Raw genomic sequence first — 12,103 nt, forward strand, 5'->3', positions numbered from 1 at the left:
CCTTTTCCCCTGTTTACGTGACTCGTGGTTGTCCCTCTCAGCCCTCTCCCTGTTGGTATTTTTGTGAATATGACTGTTCTTCACGGTTCTGTTTAAATATGTTTAAACTTTCCCCTGCAGTGTTTTATTCAGTGGTATATTACAACACACTGTTTTACTTCCTATTTAAAAGGCTCTTTTCAATTTCCTCTCCAACCCATTCTACTTCAAAAAAAAATTCAACCTCTTCTAATTCTAAATCACGACATGCTCTAAATTCACATTCATTCCACCCCTCCTCCATCGTTCTTAAACGGATCACTAACTTGAAAATCACAATAAACCCAAATTGTTATAAATGTTCGTCTTTCATTAATCATCCACTTTCTAAACTCCCCCTTGCCCCTCCCCTCCTAAACTCCCCCCTTGCCCCTCCTAAACTCCCCCCCTTTCCCCTCCCATTCAAAACTCCCCCGCCACCGCTCCCCTTCAAATCTCCCCCCCAACCATCCCTCCCAAATTCTCCCCCCTCCCACCTCCTCCTCAAAGCTTCCTCCTCCCCACTTTGTCTCCCTTCTATCTCATACCTCCCCCAACCTTCTACTTTCCTATTCCCCCCCTCAAACAACCCCTCACTGTGCCTCATCCCATCACCATCAAACCTTTCATCGTCCTCATCCTTCCCTTTCTTGTAACTCTTCCGTAATCTCTGACACACTATCAACTGCTCTCCCTACCTCCCCCTATCATCCTCCATCTGACCCTAACCTTCCCCTCCCCTGCCCTGCAGCCGATGCTCCCCCTCTCTCCTCATTAACGGTATGGACCTCAAACATCCGGGGCTTTCGCTCAAACCTGATTGATCTCTCCATTCAGGTTGCTTCTGACAATCCAGACTTGATCTGCTAAACAGAAACTTTCCTCCTTCAAGATGTCTTTCATTCCTTAATATTTCTTCCTGGTTACTCCCTCCTCCTGTATGACAGACCTGAGCCTCATCCTGGTGGTGGGGTGGCTATCTTGTATCAAAAACTCTCTTCCTCACTCTCCTTGCACTGCCCTCTGTCCACCCCACCCCCCGGAGTACCTCTGGCTACGGCTTCCTCTCCGCTCCCACATTTTGTTCATATGTGTTCTGTACCATCCTCCAAACAGTGATGACTCCATTTACACTTCGTTGTCGGACAACATGGACCAACTTCTATCAACTCATCCAAACTCTCACTTCCTCATATGTGGCGACTTCAACTGTCATCACGCCAGCTGGCTGGGTGTGGGTTCCTCTCTCACCAGCCGTGGCACCTCAACAAAGGACTTCTGCGACTCTTTGGGACTGACACAAACTGTCAAATTCCCGACCCAGATCTCAGTCAATGGAGTATCTTCTCTTCTAGACTTGGTTATGAAAACTTCCCTGCAAATGTCTGCTGCTCTTCTTCTGCTCCAATCAGTTCTTCTGATAACGTGCTTGTTAAAGTGGACATCTCTGGCCATTCTCAGAGAGCCTCCTAAGCACCGACAAGTCTGGCATTTCACTCAGGCTGACTGGCACGGTCTGCAAGCAGCCATCAATCATCTGGACTGGTCTCCCATCTCTACTGCCTCTGACATCAATTCTTCCAAAGCAAACTGCTCTCTCTCATGCACAGATTTATCCCATCTCGTCTTCAGTTGTCTTACCCTTCCTCCCACCCATGGTACACTGAATGTTGTGGTGAGGCAGTTGCCCTGAAACAACTTGCCTTTGCCTCTAGGAAGGCAAATCCAACTGAAGGCAATCTCAGTTCCTTCCACCAAGCTCGGAACAAGTGTGCGTCTACCCTCAGGAGTGCCAGGAAGCGCGATCTCTCTACACTCAAGATTGAACTCTCAAACCTGTCCCCTTCCTCCAAATCCTGGTGGCATCTGGTCAAATCCATTTCTGGTGTTTGTTCCCCCTCCATCCCCTCCCTTACCTCAAATGGCTGCACAGTTGACACCGCACGTGACAAAGCCGAATGCCTCAACTCTGTGTTTTCCTCAAAATCATGGGTCCCAAACCCATCTCTCTCGGTTCCCACCTTTCCCAGTCGAACCCAACTGCTCCTGGACTCTGTGTCCTTCTTTCCTGACAAGGTGGAGAAGTTTTTGTCAAACCTCGACTCTGATTATGCAACTGGACCAGACGGCATCAGCCGTCAGCCGCCGGTCCTAAAATCCTGCTCCGCCGCTCTATCTCACCCTCTCTTTTGCTCAAGGTCATCTGCCAGCATCTTGGAAATCAGCAAACATGACCGCTTTACACAAAAAATGTGCAAAAACAGATCCTTGCAACTACAGACCAAACAGCCTGCTCCAAATTATCAGCAATGTCATGGAATCCATCATTGCTTCGGATATCAAATCCTCCCTCTTCTCCAATTGCTTGATCTCTGATCATCAATTTGGATTCAGACCAGATCATTCTACTCTGGCCATGTTGCTTCTGCTGTCTCAACAATGGATGGAGGTCCTCAATGCCAAACAGGAAATCAGAGCTGTCTCCCTTGACATATCACATGCCTTCGATATGGTCTGGCACCCAGCTCTGCTCACCAAACTCTCCTCCTATGGTATCCATGGAAATCTCCATGCATGGCTTGCGGACTTCCTCTCTGGTCGTAGGCAACGTGTGGCCCTGAATGGATTTCTCTCATCTCCCCTTCCTGTTCTGGCTGGAGTTCCCCAAGGTAGTGTTCTGGGCCCTGTGCTATTTCTGGTCTTCATCAATGATCTCTCTCACTCTCTGGAAAATCCTCTCTACCTCTTTGCTGATGACACCACTATCTGCCGCTCCATTCCTCATCCCTCAGATTGGCAGTCTGCAGCCTCCTCACTCTCTGCAGACCTGGACAAAATCACAGACTATTCAAACAAGTGGACCATGTCTTTCAATCCTTAGAAATCTCACACTCTTACTATGTCTCTCTGAAAAGACCGACTGGAAAACCCTCCCATCTACTTTCTCAACAATCCTCTCCAAGAAGTTCTGTCGCTCAAGCTCTTGGGTCTCACTATCTGCCATGATCTTTCTTGGGAAAACCACATTTCCAAGCTGGCCTCCAAAGCCAGTCGCTGACTGGGCATCATCCGTCGTGCGAAGTCCTTCCTTGGCACACCTGAGCTCCCCACCACATACAAGGCTTTCATCCACAGCTCAAAGGAATACTGTTCCCCCCTCTGGGCCGGTGCTCCTGCCTCACACCGAGCTAGGCTTCACACTGTTGAAACCAAAGCTTTCAGAATCAGTGGAATCTCCTGCGATGAAGCTAACTCCAAGGGCCTGTCACTCACTCACCGCAGGCAGGTTGGTGGTCTTCCTGTCTTCTACCGACTCCTCTCCGGCCTTGCTCCCCCAGCTCTCTCTGTGCTCTGTTCCCCAAATATTCCTACAGGTCGCACAAGATCTGCCAGCAACCCTCTTCTGGTTAAACTGCCAAAATCTAGGCTCTCTGCTCACCTTCACTCTTTCATTACCCCTTTTCTCCCGCCTCTGGAACAAACTCCGCCACTCCCTTCAATCCCACTCCTCCCTCCAGGTCTTTAAAACAGCTGTTCACCACCATCTCTTATCTTTCCCCATCCAAAACCTTGATCTTTTCTTCCCCCGCTAATTCACCCCAGATACACTTTTTTGAAATTCCAACTTCTTTCCTGGAAGTCCTTGTTTTATACATATGTTCATATGTTTTATACCTCTCCCACCTCCCCCCAAGCCTTCTCCCTCCCACATTTCTCTCGATGTCCCTGCTCTCAAATGTTGTGTTTGTGTCCTACCCCCTCTCTCCCCATCTTGTCTACCGCTCCCCTTATTTTGTGTTTTATGTGTCGGGTTGACTTTTTATGTGATTAATGTTCGCTCTTTCACGAGCCTCGATCTTGTATACAAAAAAAAAAAGGGAAAAAAAGAAGAAGCGGTGAAAGCTCTTACCTGGCTTACCTGGCGATCTCACTGGCAGCTCCGATCCTGCAGGGAATGAACTCACACGAACACAGGATTTTGAATAGAAAAGAAAATAATACAAGGATTTATTTACAATAAATAGCGGGACAGGAAAATAACGCGCCAGTAATCACTAAACCCCTCTAATGGAGCGCTCCCACACTTCACTTCAAATACAAACAAATGGGAATTAATTAAATCAAAGAAACCGTTGTGTGTGCGTTTGTGGATGTGAGCTTATCTTAGTTTGGCTGGATGTGTCCGTCAGGAATCGCACAGGCTCCGGCGCTCACGCGAAGCAGGCTTCCATCCTCCTCGTTCACGCTCTGCTAGGCCCCGAGCCGCCCGCTCGCCCCGGTCTCACCTGCTCAGCGGCACACTTCGCTCGCCCGCTCGTCGGTCGCACGCGAGGTCCCGTTTGCTCGTAGCACCAAGCCTCGCTCCAAGCACCAAGAGGAAATCAGGGAAGAAAGCACCAATAGCACGCGCAGGACCCAGAGTGAAGAGAGCAAAATGTCCACGAGCGAGTCATTTTGTCATCCGCGGTGTGACGTCAGCCCTTTCTCTCCCAATCAGTCCCTCACTTCTTGGTGGTCTTTTCGCGCCTTCCGACGTCAACGGCGCTTGTCCTCCAACCAGCAACCTGCTTTTAAGTCGTGTTTCTGCGCCTTCCGCACTGATTGGCCGAGTGTTCGCGCCTTCCGCACTGATTGGCCGAGTGTTTGCGCCTTCTGCACTGATTGGCCGAGGTGTCCACGGCCGGTGGCCAATCAGTGTGCCGCTTCCTTCCACCAATCAGCAGACAGCTTCTTACTCCAACCAATCACACGTTCCCTGGGCGTGGCTCTTGCTTGTTAGCACGATGTTTGACGCCCATGCCGGCGTTGTACGCGGCCGCAACCTACTTGTCTTTCCGCTTTGTTTTATTGTAAGGGAGGGGATTTAATTAACGTGGTGCACAAAGGGCCTATCTAAGTGTTTTATTTTTTTGTTGTTTTTTTTGTATACAGAATCGAGGCTCGTGAAAGAGCTAACATTAATCACACAAACAAATCAGACAGACAAACAAACATAGTATATAAAAAAGGGAGCGGTAGACAAGATGGGGAGAGAAGGTGTAGCACATAAACACAATATTTGAGAGCAGGGACATCGGGAATGTGTGGGAGGGAGAGGGCTTGGGGGAAGGCGGCGGCGTGGGAAGGGGGGTGGGGGGTGGGAGAAGTATAAACACAAGGACACCAAGGACTTCCAGGAAAGAAGTTGGTATTTCAAAAAAGTGGATTTGGGGTGAAATTAGCGGGGGTAGAAAAGATTAAGGTTTTGGATGGGGGAAGATAAGAGATGGTGGTGAACAGCTGTTTTAAAGACCTGGAGGGAGGAGTGGGATTGAAGAGAGTGAGGGAGTTTGTTCCAGAGGCGGGAGAAAAGAGGAATGAAGGTGAGCAGAGAGTCTTGATTTTGGCAGTTTAACCATAAGAGGGTTGCAGGCAGATCTTGTGCGACCTGTAGGAATATTTGGGGGACAGAGCCCAGAGAGAGCTGGAGGAGCAAGGCCGGAGAGGAGTCGGTAGAAGACAGAAAGACCACCAACCTGCCTGCGGTGAGCAAGTGAAAGGCCCTCGGAAGTAGCTTCATCGCGGAGGATTCCAATGATCCTGAACGCTTTGGTTTCAACAGCGTGAAGGCGATCTAGGTGTGAGGCAGGGAGAGGAGAGAGCCCAGAGGGGAGAGCAGTATTCCATTGAGCTGTGGATGAAAGCCTTGTATGTGGTGAGGAGCTCAGGTGTGCCAAGGAAGGACTTCGCACGACGGAGGATGCCCAGTCGGCGACTGGCTTTGGAGGCCAGATTTGAAATGTGGTTTTCCCAGGAAAGATCATGGCAGATCGTGAGACCCAAAAGCTTGAGTGACAGAACTTATTGGAGAGGATTATTCAGAAAGTGGATGGGAGGGTTGTCCAGTCGGTCTTTTCGGAGAGACATCGTAAGAGTGTGAGATTTGTCAGGATTGAAAGAGATGTTCCACTTGTTTGCCCAGTCTGTGATTTTGTCCAGGTCTGCAGAGAGTGAGGAGGCTGCAGACTGCCGATCTGAGGGATGAGGAATGGAGCGGGAGAGAGTGGAGTCATCAGCAAAGAGATAGAGAGGATTTTCAAGAGAGTCGGAGAGATCATTGATGAAGACCAGATAAAGCACAGGGCCCAGAACACTGCCTTGGGGAACTCCAGCCTGAACAGGAAGAGGAGATGAGAGAAACCCATTCAGGGCCACACTTTGACTACGACTAGAGAGGAAGTCCGCCAGCCATGCGTGGAGATTTCCATGGATACCAAAGGAGGAGAGTTTGGTGAGCAGACCGGGGTGCCAGACCGTATCGAAGGCACGTGATATGTCAAGGGAGACAGCTCGAATTTCCTGTTTGGCATTGAGGACCTCCATCCATTGTTGAGACAGCAGAAGCAGCATGTCCGTAGTAGAGTGACCTGGTCTGAAACCAAATTGATGATCAGAGATCAAGCCATTGGAGAAGAGGAAAGATTTCATATCCGAAGCAATGATGGATTCCATGACTTTGCTGATAATTGGGAGAAGGCTGATTGGTCTGTAGTTGCTAGGATCTGTTTTTGCACCTTTTTTGTGCAAAGCGGTGATGTTGGCTGATTTCCAAGCAGATGGCAGATGGCCTTGAGCAAAAGAGAGGGTGAAGAGAACCGAGAGAGGGAGTGAAAGAGAGGAAGAACAGGATTTTAGGACCCATGGGCTGATGCCGTCAGGTCCAGTTGCAGAATCAGAGTCGAGGGTTGACAGAAACTTTTCCACCTTGTCAGGAGGAAAGGACACAGAGTCCAGGAGCAGCTGGGTACGACTGGGTACAGAGAGGGATGGGTTTGGGACACAAGATTTAGAGGCAAACACAGAGTTGAGGCATTCAGCTTTTTCACGTGCGGAATCAGCTGTGTAGCCGTTTGAGGTGAGGGAGGGGATGGAGGAGGAACGAATGAATGAATGAATGAATTCGGAGGAGGAGGAATTCATTCGGAGGAACAACAAACACCAGAAACAAATTTTACCAGACGCCACCAGGATTTGGAAGAGGGAGACAGATAAGAGAGTTCGGGCTTGAGAAAGGAGAGATATTGTTTCCTGGCTCTTCTGAGGGTGGACACACACTTGTTTCGGGCTTTGTGAAAGGAAATGAATTTCCTTCCGTTGGATTTACTTTGCAGGAGACGAAGGCAAGTTGTTTCAGGGCAACATCCTCACCACAAGATTCCGTGTACCATGGATGGGAGGAAGGGTATGACAACTGAAGACGAGATGGGATAAATCTGTGCATGAGAGAGAGCAATTTACTTTGGAAGAAGAACTTTGGAAGAACTCTATGGGATTGCGTTGCCATAAGGGACACTGGGTTGCTCACAGAGGGGACGACACACGAGGGAATTTTACCCATAATCCCTGTACTAATTAGCATGCCCCGCCCCCTCGTGGCGGGGACACAGATACAACTTATGCCGACATCCGGCTAAACATAGAACTTATTACAGGTAGATTCCCTATCACGACAGTCGAGTACCTACCTATGCAGATCTACCTGGATCTAGATATTCCTCTGCCCACCCCCCCACCCCCGACATAACAGTATCAAACAAGCCTGGCTCCACCGCTGTTAGAGTAGAGGTCTTGTTTTACCACAGTACTATACCCAGTTGCACTTCTTTGTTTTTTACATTCACACTCGATGGGATCATCAGGTCGTATGTGAACGTTACTTCCTTGTTCTCAATTAATACTTTTGGATCATGGTTTCATGAGTTTTCTGGGACAGAGTTATTGAAGTTTTTGCAGATGTGCCAGTGAATTAATCCACATACTTTGTTGTGCCTTTGGGTGTACAGCTGTTCTGACATGAGTTTTTTTCACATCCTGATCGGAGGTGGCTTGGGCTTTCTGTTCGTACCTTGCAAAATCTATACTTGTCCGATTGACTCAGTCCCACCATTTTCTTAAAGCCATTTGTGATGTCCTTGATCTTGGGCATTAATAATGATTAGTTCCTTGTCCCAATTGAGCTGACCTCTTCTTAGCCATTCTAATGAGCCTTTTTTGTCCATGCCCAATCTGTCCAACTATTTTTTATATGTCCCTGCTCTGTCGTTCTCCCAGTTGTCAGTGTATATCTGTTGATATTTTCCTTTATATTTTTCTCTCATCTTTTTTTGCAATAGTTACAGTGGCCTGCTAAAGTATTCACATCCTACCAATAACGCCACATTTAGATGAATTGAAAATTATGTGAAACCCATTTTCCCTCATGAACTTTTTCATTCATAACTGAAGAGGTCACACTAAACACTGTTATAGTTGAAGGAGGTTACATGTCAGGAATACCTGCAAAAAAAATGTACAAATCAAAATTCACAGGTTGAAAAAGTATTCAACCCCTTTGGTCAGTACTTGGTGGAAACACCTTTTGCAGCAATGACTGCTGTGAGTCTTTTTGGTCTCTACCAGCTTTGTACAGTGAGATGGTGAAATCTTTGCCCTTTTTTTTTTTTTTTTACATGAAAATTACTCATTTTGCCACGTTTGATGGGGATCGTCGATGGACTGGAATTTTCAAGTCACCTGAAATGTTCAAGTGGGTTCAAGTCAGGACTTTGAGTCACACAATAACATTTATTTTCTTCATATTCAGCCAATCCAGCGTGGCCTTCACTTTTGAGGCTCGTGTAAGAGCTAGCACAATACACATGAGCACATAAAACATAAATGGACACATAAAACAATAAAGGGAGGGGGAGTCAAGATGGGGAGAGAGAGGGAAGTACACAGGCACCACAGTAGAGAACAGCGACATCGGGAGATCTGTGGGAGGGATAGGGCTGGGGGTGGGGGGGGGGGGGGAGGGAGGGATGGGTACACGGTATATAAAAACAAATTGACACCACCATTAATTTCAGGAATGAAGTCGGAGATTGAAAGAAGTGGATTAGGGGTGTACTAAAGGGGGTAGAAAAGATCAAGGTTTTGGATGGAGGAAGATAAGAGATGGTGGTGAACAGATGTTTCAAAGACCTGGAGGGAGGAGAGGGATTGCAGAGAGTGTGTGAGTTTGTCCCAGAGGCGGGAGATAAGAGGAACGAAAGAGTAAAGGTGAGCACAAAGTCTTGATTTTAGCAGTTTCACCAGAAGAGGGTTGCTAGCAGTTCTTGTGCGAGCTGAAGGAATATTTGGAAGACACAGCACAGACAGATCTGGGGGAGCTAGGTCAGAGAGGAGTCAGTAGAAAACAGAAAGACCACCAACCTGCCTGCGGTGAGAGAGAGAAAGGACCTCAGAATCAGCTTCATCGCAGGAGATTCCAATGATTCTGAAAGCTTTGGCTTCTACAGCGTGAAGCCGAGTTAGGTGTGAGGCAGGAGCACCTGCCCAGCGGGAAGATAAATATTCCATCAAGTTGCGGATGAAAGGTTTGTATGTGGTGAGGAGTTCAGGTGTGCCAAGAAAGGACTTCACACGACGGAGGATGCCCAGTCGGCGACTGGCTTTGGAATTCAGCTTGGAAATGTGGTTTTCCCAGGAAAGATCATGGCAGATAGTGAGACCCAAACGCTTGAGTGACAGAACTTCTTGAAGAGGATTGTTGAGAAAGTAGATTGGAGGGTTGTCCAGTCAGTTTTTTCGGAGAGACATAATGAGAGTGCGAGATTTGTCAGGATTGAAAGACATGTTCCACTTGTTTGACAAGTTAGTGATTTTGTCGAGGTCTGCAGAGAGTGAAGAGGCTGCAGACTGCTGATCTGAGGGGTGAGATATGGAGCGGCAGAGAGTGGTCATCAGCAAAGACATAGAGAGGATTTTCCAGAGAGTTGGAAAAATCATTGATTAATACCAAAAAAAGCACAGGGCCCAGAACACTGCCTTGAGGAACTCCAGCCTGAATAGGAAGGGGAGATGAGAGAATTCCATTCAGGGCCACACGTTGACTGCGATCGGAGAGGAAACCGCAAGCCATGCGTGGAGATTTCCATGGATACCATAAGAGGAGAGTTTGCGAGCAGGGCGGGATGCCAGACTGTATCGAAGGTACGAGATATGTCAAGGGAGACGACTCTGATTTACTGTTTGGTGTTGAGGGCCTCCATCCATTGTTGAGACAGCAGAAGCAGCATGTCCAGAGTAGAGTGACCTGGTCTGAATCCAAATTGATCTGAGATCAAGCCATTGGAGAAGAGGAAGGATTTAATATCAGAAGCAATGATGGATTCCATGACCTTGCTGATGATTGGTAGCAAGCTGATTGGTCTGTAGTTGCAAGGATCTGTTTTTGCACCGTTTTTGTGTAAAGCGGTAATGTTGGCTGATTTGCAAACAGATGGAAGATGGTCTTGAGCAAAAGAGAGAGTGAAGCGAACAGAGAGAGGGTGAGATAGAGCGGCAGAGCAGGATTTTAGGACCCGTGGGCTGATGCCGTCTGGTCCGGTTGCAGAATCAGAGTCGAGCTTTGACAGAAACTTCTCCACCTTGTCAGGAGTGAGGGACACAGAGTCCAAGAGCAGCTGGGTTCGACTGGATAAGTTGTGTACAGAGTGAGATGGGTTTGGGACAAAATATTTTGAGGCAAACACAGAGTTGAGGCATTCAGATTTTTCACGTGCGGAGATTTGACCAGACGCCACCAGGACTTAGAGGAAGGAGACAGGTTTGAGGGTTCAGTCTTAAGAGTAGAGAGATATTGTTTCCTGGTTCTCCTGAGGGTAGACACACACTTGTTCCGGGCTTTGTGAAAGGAAATGAGATCGCCTTCCGTTGGATTTGCCTTCCATGAGGCGAAGGCAGGTTTTTTCAGGGCAACTGCCTCGCCACAAGATTCTGTGTTCCATGGACAGGAGGAAGGGCGTGAGAACTGAAGACGAGATGGGATAAATCTGTGCTTCAGAAAGAGCAATTTTCTTTGGAATAATTCCCAGTACGAGTTGATGTCAGAGGCAGTAGAGATGGGAGACCAGTCCAGATGATTGATGGCTGCTTGAAGACCGTGCCAGTCGGCCTGAGTGAAATGCCAGACACATCGACGCTGAGGAGGCTCTCTGAGAACGGCCAGAGAGATGTCCACTTTAACAAGGAAATAATCAGATGAACCAATTGGAGGAGAAGAAGAACAGCAGACATTTCAGGGAAGTTCATCACAACCAAGTCTAGAAGAGAAGATGCTCCGTTGACTGAGATCCGGGGTCGGGAAATTGACAGATTGTGTCAGTCCCAATGAGTCGCAGAAGTCCTTTGCTGAGATGCCGTGGCTGGTGAGAGGGGTACCCACACCCAGCCAGCTGGCATGATGATCGTTGAAGTTGCCACATATAGTGGGGGCAGATATGTGCTCCAATTGTTCACTTTCTGTTAAAAGCACCAAATTTGGCATGAGGACTGTTTTCAAGGGGTTAATAAAAATTAGATATACAGTAATCCCTCGCTATATCGCGCTTCACTTTTCGCGGCTTCGGTACATCGCGGGTTTTTCTCGCTAGTATATGTAAAATTATATATCGGATTTTTCATTATATCGCGGGATTCTGCGGCCTATAGGTATTTTTATTTTTTTAGATTTTAATTATTTTTGCGGTAAAATAAGCATTTTCTAGCCTAAAAAATTAATAATAATATAAATAAAAATATAACACATTAATTAAAACCTATATTAAAAGAATATTACAGTAAATCAAAATAAAATACGCATTATAAATGAGTAGACAAAGAATCGCGCGTATGGAAAACCAAGCTTGGGTTGCTTGCGCTCATTTGCCCAGATGATTTCGTACGCGGCACACTATTGGCAGATGGATGAGACGCGACCAATCAGAGCACGCTGTTCAGTATCCTGCGGTGTTGTGTTTTTGTGCATTTTATGTGATGACGGGTAAACGTTCTGCGTCTTCTAAGGGTTCTGGCACTGAACCAAAGCGCCAGAGGAAGATGCTTAATATCGTAGAGAAGGTGAAACTCCTCGACATGTTAAAGGAAGGGAGAAGCTTTGCGGCTGTAGGCCGCCATTACGGGCTCAATGAATCTACGGTCCGGTACATTAAGAAGGACGAAAATAATATAAGGGCGACGGCAGCAGTGTCCTTTAACCAGACAGCGAAAAGGGTGGTAACTT

At 47.5% G+C, this 12,103-nt stretch overlaps 1 protein-coding gene across 4 annotated transcripts in view; it reads right to left on the reverse strand.

The window, feature by feature from the left end:
* LOC144893267 (uncharacterized) overlaps window positions 1-12,103 on the reverse strand; it is a 31,252-nt gene that overhangs the window by 1,380 nt on the left and 17,769 nt on the right. For 2 of the 4 annotated variants that reach the window (XR_013624296.1, XR_013624295.1), the window contains exon 1: window positions 3,929-7,542. The exons of the other annotated variants lie outside the window; for them this stretch is intronic. The gene's annotated coding sequence lies outside the window, so the exon portion shown is untranslated. Of the gene's footprint in view, window positions 1-3,928; window positions 7,543-12,103 lie in introns of those variants that run through there. 4 annotated transcript variants of the gene reach the window in all.

This window comes from Myxine glutinosa, chromosome 8, assembly GCF_964187855.1.
Source record: "Myxine glutinosa chromosome 8, kmMyxGlut1.1, whole genome shotgun sequence".
NCBI classification, from domain to species: domain Eukaryota; kingdom Metazoa; phylum Chordata; class Myxini; order Myxiniformes; family Myxinidae; genus Myxine; species Myxine glutinosa.